This window comes from Phocoena sinus, chromosome 19 (genome assembly GCF_008692025.1).
Source record: "Phocoena sinus isolate mPhoSin1 chromosome 19, mPhoSin1.pri, whole genome shotgun sequence".
Taxonomy (NCBI): domain Eukaryota; kingdom Metazoa; phylum Chordata; class Mammalia; order Artiodactyla; family Phocoenidae; genus Phocoena; species Phocoena sinus.
This window is the reverse complement of record NC_045781.1, coordinates 15,649,689-15,655,688: the sequence shown is the minus strand read 5'-3', so window position 1 is coordinate 15,655,688 and position 6,000 is coordinate 15,649,689.

Sequence of the window (6,000 nt, the reverse complement as noted above, 5' to 3'; positions counted from 1 at the left end):
AGCCCGCGCACAGCCACGAAGACCCAACAGAGCCAAAATAAATTAATTAATAAAACCCAAAAAGTAATAATAATAATTTTTTTAATTAAAAGAAAACGATATAAGCATTTACTCTTTGCCCAGACAATGCTACTTATAGGAATCTATCCCAAAGACATTCTGGGTGAAATAAAGGTTGTGCGACCTTGTACAAAACAACTAGATCATATTCTTCAGAAAGTCAGTGGGGGTACAGTAGGGATTGTTTTACATTAAAAGAGACATGACAACCAAATGCAATGCAAAATCTTGATTGAATCAGGGTGGGGTGTTTTAAGTTTTTATAAGCATTTGCGTTTGAAAGTACATTTTGGGGTTATTTTTTGGTTTGGAGGGTTGTTTTTTGTGGGCTTTGGGGTTGTTTTTTAATATTTATTTGGCTGCACCAGGTCTTAGTTGTGGCATGTGGGATCTAGTTCCCTGACCAGGGATTAAACCTGGGTCCCCCCGCATTGGGAGTGAGAGTCAGCCACTGGACCACCTGGGAAGTCCCGAAAGTACATTTAAAAAAATTTTTTTAATTTACTTTATTTATTTTTGGGTGCGTTGGGTCTTCATTGCTGCAGGCGGGCTTTCTCTGGTTGCCGCGAGCAGGGGCTACTCTTCATTGCAGTGGCTTCTCTTGTTGCGGAGCACGGGCTCTAGGCGTGTGGGCTTCAGTAGTTGTGGCTTGGGGGCTCCAGAGTGCAGGCTCAGTAGTTGTGGCGCACGGGCTTAGTTGCTCCGCGGCTTGTGGGATCTTCCCAAACCAGGGCTCAAACCCGTGTCCCCTGCATTGGCAGGCGGATTCTTAACGACTGCGCCACCAGAGAAGTCCCGCGAAAGTAGATTTTTGAGTCAACTGGGGAAATTTGAATATGAGAAATGAGAGATTGGTATATTGGATAATACTGTATCTTTATAAAATTTCTTTGGTGTGATAATGGTATCTTGGTTAAGTGGGAGAATGTTCTTAGAGAATGTGTGTTGAAGTATTAAGGATGATGTCTGCAACCTACTTTCAAATAGTCTTATTGTTCATAATAATACTGATTTTTTTTATTTTGGTAAAATACAGTTTAAAATTTTGAGACCCAACATCATATATTTTGAAATTATATATTAGACTAAAGCAAATATGTAGCTATGCTAATGTTACTGGGGACTAAGTTTTTAATGCAAATGAAAAGAGATACACGAGACTTCCCTGGTGGTCCAGTGGCTAGGACTCTGGGCTCCTAGTACAGGGGGCCTAGGTTCGCTCCCTGGTCGGGGAACTAGATCCCACATGCGGCAGCTCGGAGTTCGCATGCCGCAACTAAAAATCCCTCATGCTGCAGCTAAAAGATCCCACATGCCGCAGCTGAGGATCCCGCATGTGGCGGTGAAGACCCCACCTGCCGCAACTAAGACCCGGCACAGCCAAATAAATAAATAAATATTTTTTTAAGAAAAGAGATACAAATATAAAATCCAAGAATACCCTGTAATCTTTCATTTGAATTGGAAATATTAGAATGAACTCATGGGGTTTTCTTTTTCTAAACTATATATATAATACGTATAATAAATATATATAAATATGTATTATATATATATTTCCCTAGCTAAGTCCACGGAAAAGCTCTACATATGACAACGCAGTAACAATGAGCAACCCTAGTGCCCAGGCTGTGGCCTCTAAATACCATTTCTGACTCAAAGGAACCAGGGATCCTTGGGGAAATAGCTGATTCTAGGTCTGGGGCAGGAAATGTGCAAAATGAGTATGAAGCATTTTGTACCAGAGAGCAAGGACGTCCTCCAAAACTACTGGGATTGAGTCAAAAGGACTCAGGAGTCTGTATGAAGGCGTTGCCACTGGCTAAAGATGGGACATTTTGAGCAGCAATTAGAATGACTTCAATGGGGACTTCCCTGGTGGTCCAGTGGTAAAGAATCCACCTTGCAATGTGGGGGACGCGGGTTTGAACAAAGATCCCACATGCCGCAGGGCAACTAAGCCCACGTGTCACAACTATAGAGCCCACGCGCCTCAACTAGAGCCCGTGTGCCACAAACTACAGAGCCCACGCGCTCTGGAACCCACGCGCCACAACTACAGAGCCCACGTGCCCTGGAGCCCGTGTGCCCCAACTAGAGAGAGAAAACCCGCATGCCACAACTAGAGAGAAGCCCGCACACCACAAGGAAGAGCCCGCGCGCCGCAACAAAAGATCCCGCATGCCTCAGTGAAGATCCCACATGCCACAACTAAGACCCGATGCAGCCAAAAAAATAAATTAAATATTAATAAATAAATAAATATTTAATAAAAAGAATGACTGCAATGACTTGAAGCACATAAATATGTTTGAAAATGTCAGTTCATATTGATATTCACACACACATTCCTCACTGGTCACCTTTGAAGGGTGTTAGTAACCAACTCATTTCTTTCCCCCCGCCAACATAAAATAGAGAAAGAATCAAGCATTTTCTGTCTTCTTTCCTGTATGTGAACAAGTAACCCAATTCCTGATAAGGAGGACGTTTATAAAAGTCACTAATAATTTCAGAGAGAATGATAAAATTCGAAAACCACTATCTTCCATATGTTAATAAGTAATAGATACAGGTAATGATGATCAAGTGCTGCTAAAACTATTAATGGAAAGATTGATTGAGCTTTTTAAAATGGATGGAACAGGATGACACTGCTGATCAATCTTGGCATCACCAAAGGAGTACAACCAGATACCATGTGCTCCTGATGAGATACAGCAGGATTACCTCTTAAGTATTCTTTTACCAAATTAAACCTAAATCTAATCAAGCTTCTGTTACTGCAATAAATAAGCAAGGGAGAGGAGGCAGCGAGGGACAAGTGAACAAACATAATTAGTTAAATCCAAAATGTGAGACGTCCTATAGGACAATTGATCAGTTTCTGCAACAAATAGAAGACAAAAAAAAGAGAGGGTGGGGGGAGAAAGAGAAAGAAAAGAGGGAGGAAGAAAAAGGCAGGAGATGGGAAATTTTCAGGTTAAAAAAAGACTTTAATAGGATTTTAAAAGCTGGAACAATTTGAGCAACAAAATAACTAAAGTGTAATTGTATAATAACCGAAAGTATAGAATATCCATGAGTCCATACTGATACAAGTGATTTAATAACGAAATAAAGGGGGTACAATAGACATCCCTTGTGCAAAAGAATTCCAAATAATTTATGCAGATATCTCACTCTCACGGAGGTGGAGCTTAACTACTCCACCCCTTAAGTATGGGCTGTGCATAGTAAATTCCTTCCAAAGAGCATAAAAAGAGAGTTTTTAATTTATTTTTTATAAATTTATTTACTTATTTATTTGTTTGTTTATTTTTGGCTGGGTTGGGTCTTCGTTGCTGTGCGCGGGCTTTTCTCTAGTTGCGGCGAGCGGGGGCTACTCTTTATTGCAGTGCGCGGGCTTCTCATTTGCGGTGGCTTCTCTTGTTGAGGAGCACGGGCTCTAAGCATGCGGGCTCAGTAGTTGTGGCTCGCGGTTTCTAGAGCGCAGGCTCAGTAGTTTTGGCGCACGGGCTTAGATGCTCCGCGGCATGTGGGATCTTCCTGGACCAGGGCTCAAACCCGTGTACCCTGCACTGGCAGGCGGATTCTTTTTTTTTTTTTTTTTTTTAACATCTTTATTGAAGTATACTTGGTTTACAATGTTGTGTTAGTTTCTGCTGTATAACAAAGTGAATCAGCTATATGCATATATATATCCGCATATTCCCTCCCTCTTGCATCTCCCTCCCACCCTCCCTAACCCAACCCTCTAGATGGTCGCAAAGCACCGAGCTGATCTCCATGTGCTAAGCAGCTGCTTCCCACTAGCTATCTATTTTACATTTGGTAGTGTGTATATGTCAATGCTACTCTTTCACTTCGCCCCAGCTTAACCTTCTCCTTCCCTGTGTCCCTCAAGTCCATTCCCTACATCTGCGTCTTTATTCCTGTCCTGCCCCTAGGTTCATCAGAACCTTTTTTTTTTTTTTAGATTCCATATATATGTGTTAGCATATGGTATTTGTTTTTCTCTTTCTGACTTACTTCACTCTGTATGACAGACTCTAGGTCCATCCACCTCACTACAAATAACTCAATTTCGTTTCTTTTTATGGCTAAATAATATTCCATTGTATGCGTGTGCCACATCTTCTTTACCCATTCATCTGTCGATGGACACTTAGGTTGTTTCCATGTCCTGGCTATTGTAAATAGTGCTGCAATGAACATTGTGGACATGACTCTTTTTGAATTATGGTTTTCTCAGGGTATATGCCCAGTAGCGGATTGCTAGGTCATATGGTAGTTCTATTTTTAGTTATTTAAGGAACCTCCATACTGTTCTCCATAGTGGTTTTATCAGTTTACATGCCCACCAACAGTGCAAGAGGGTTGCCTTTTCTCCACACCCTCTCCAGCATTTATTGTTTGTAGATTTTTTGATGATGGCCATTCTGACCGGTGTGAGGTGATACCTCATTGTAGTTTTGATTTGCATTTCTCTATAATGATTAGTGATGTTGAGCCTCTTTTCATGTGTTTGTTGGCAATCTCTATATCTTCTTTGGAGAAATGTCTATTTAGGTCTTCTGGCCATTTTTGGATTGGGTTGTTTGTTTTTTTGATATTGAGCTGCATGAGCTGGCAGGCAGATTCTTAACAACTGCACCACCAGGGAAGCCCAGGGAGTTTTTATTTTATTTTTAAAATTTTATTTATTTATTATTTTTGGCTATGTTGGGTCTTCATAGCTGCGCGCGGCTTTCTCTAGTTGCCGCGAGCGGGGGCTACTCTTCGTTGCAGTACGTGGGCTGCTCATTGCGGTGGCTTCTCTCGTTGCGGAGCACGGGCTGTAGAGCGCGCGGGCTTCAGTAGATGCAACACGTGAGCTCAGTAGTTGTGACTCATGGGCTTCGTTGCTCCGCGGCATGTGGGATCTTCCTGGACCAGGGCTCGAACCCGTGTCCCCTGCATTGTCAGGTGGATTCTTAACCACTGCGCCACCAGGGAAGCCCCCAGGGAGTTTTTAAAAAGTAATTTTATAGTAAAGAAATCTGAGAAGTGCTACTTCAGGAGATCAAGGTTAACAATAATAATTCATGTTGATAGTATGTAGCCTTGGTATGATATGATGAAAATTGCACTTTACCTTGTGGTCTCCCTCCCCCGCCCAAAAAAAACATAACCCCAGCCTAATAATGAGAAAAACATCAGACAGATACCAAATGAGGAACATTCTACAAAATACGTGACCAGTACTCAAAACTATCAAAGTCATGAAAAAGAAAGAGTAGGAAATTGTCACTGGCAAGAAGAGCCTAACGAAACAAGGCAACTAAATGTTATGTGTTATCCTGGATGGGATGCTTAAAGAGAAAAGAGATTAGGTAAACACTAGGAAAATTGAATAAAGTGTGGACTCTAGTTAATAATAATTTTTTAAGGCATCCTATTCTTATAACATCTCTAACACAGAAGCAAACAAAGTATTTTAACAAAGCATTCATTTATGCTGATTCAAACTGGAGCTTCAAGAAACCAAGGCAAGCAGTAACATTAAGTTTTGTTTTTGTTTTTATTATTTATTTATTTTGGCTGCGTTGGGTCTTCATCGCTGTGCGCGGGCTTTCTCTAGTTGCGGCAAGCGGGGGCTGCTCCTTGTTGCGGTGCGCGGGCTTCTCATTGCAGTGGCTCCTCTTGCTGCAGAGCACAGGCTCTAGGCGAGAGGGCTTCAGTAGTTGTGGTGTACAGTCTTCAGTAGTTGTGGCTCGTGGGCTCTAGAGCGCAGGCTCAGTAGTTGTGGCTCACGGGCTTTAGTTGCTCCATGGTATGTGGGATCGTCCCAGACCAGGGCTCAAACCCGTGTCCCCTGCATTGGCAGGCGGATTCTTAACCACTGAGCCACCAGGGAAGTCCCCTGTATAAAAACATTTTGAGGCAGAGAAAATTGAA